A 2,016-nucleotide genomic window follows, 5' to 3' on the forward strand; every position below is an offset into this window, starting at 1 on the left:
ATGGAAGAGCAATGTAATGTGAATGTGGGAGATGGATTGGATGTGGGAGATAGTGTGAATATGGAAGATCGAGTAGATGAAGTGAATTTGGAAGATGGAGTCAATGTGAGGAATGGAGATGGAGTCAATATGATATCCACTTCTAGTAGTGGTCTTTTTGAATCATTCGTTTGGGAATGAATTTGATGAGATAGAAGACGTCGAAGCATTTCACAAGGCGTATGCAAGACGAAGAGGTTTTGCAATGAGGATCAACCATACTCGATTATCAAAAGATGACAGAAAACTAATTGGAGTAGACTATGTTTGCACAATGGAATGATTTCGGATTGAAAGTCTCAAACAAAGAGAAAGAAAAATTCCTAAACCTGCTGAGAACAAGATTGGGTGTAAAGCAACGATGTGTATAAAAAATGATGGTGAAAGGTGAACAATATGCAAGTTCGTGCCTGAACACAACCATGAGCTTCTCACACCGAGAAGTACTAACTTGCTCCATGGATATAGAGGAGTGACACATGTCCAAAAAAACTCATTCTCACTTTGAATGAGTCCAGTGTACTGACAAGGAAGATAATATCGTTGTTGAGCAAAGAATTAGGTGGTGATTTTAACATTGACTGCATTGGTAAGGATGCTGAAAATTAATTTGAAAATAAAAGAAGAAAATTGCCTGAAGTGGGAGATGCACAAAGGTTGTATGCCTACTTTCTTGATCGACAGTATAAAGAACCTAAGTATGTGTACTCCATGTAGGTTGATGAGAATGGGTGTATGGGAAGTCATTCTTGGGCAGATGCAAGGTCAAGGGTTGCATATCAATATTTTGGGGATATTGTCACCTTTGATGCGACGCACCTCACACATATTTATAAGATGTCATTTGTGCCGTTTTCATGAGCTAATCATCATCACCGAACCATAATGTTTGATTGTGTGTTGTTAATCAATGAAACAATTGAATCCTATATGTGGTTATTGAGAACATGACAAGAAGCAATAATTGGGCGTGCCCCTTCAACCATAATTACTGATGATGACAAGGCCATGGCCAAGGCCATTGCAGAGGTATTCCCAAATACAACTCACCGATTGTCCTTGTGGCATATTTTACAGAAATTTATAGAACAGTTGGCACATGTCTATAACAAGTTTCTAGACTTTCAAAAAGAGTTTTACCATTGTATCCATGAGACAATAACGACTGATGAGTTTGAGGAGGAATGGAGTTCAATACTGGTGAAGTATGGTCTAGTAGGTAATGATTGGTTGCAAAATCTTTATAGCCAACGAGATAAGTAGGTTCCAGCTTACTTGCGAACAACATTTTGTGCCAGTATGTCAACCGCGCAAAGGAGTGAGGCCATCAATAAATTTTTCAAAGGTTATGTTCGTTCGAGCACGATGTTGAGTGACTTTGTGCATCAATATGAGAAAGTCTTAGATGCACGTTATTTTAAGGAGAAAGAGAAGGATGTGCAAACGAAGTCGATATGAGTGATTTTCAAAACCTTTCACAAAATTGAAGAAGAGGCGGCTAAAGTTTATACAAGAAAGTCTTTCATGATCTTTCAAGATGAGCTATTCAATAGCCAACGATACAAATCAACCAAAGTTCACAAAAAGGGTGAAAGTAAGATGTATGAAATGACACCTCATGGCAAAGAAAAACCTATTTATTATGTGAATTTGGAGAGTGGAGAAACGAAGAAAATATGTACATGTCATATGTTTGAGTTTCTGGGGATTCTTTGTAAGCATATCCTATGTGTCCTTGGCAAGAAATCAAAATTAGATATGTTGCCACATCATTATATTCTAGAGAGATGGACAATCAATGCTAAAAGTTGAGCTATACTTGGAATACCAACTTCTGAGGGGCATGTAATGACACATGATGATCCAATCATGTGAAAAATCAAGTTGATGATGCAATTTTACGATATTGTAGAACTTGACTCTCAATCAAGTCAGAAAATGTTCACCCCTCTCTTGCCTTAAACAAGGTCCACAACG

This window comes from Juglans regia, chromosome 16 (assembly GCF_001411555.2).
Source record: "Juglans regia cultivar Chandler chromosome 16, Walnut 2.0, whole genome shotgun sequence".
NCBI classification, from domain to species: Eukaryota; Viridiplantae; Streptophyta; class Magnoliopsida; order Fagales; family Juglandaceae; genus Juglans; species Juglans regia.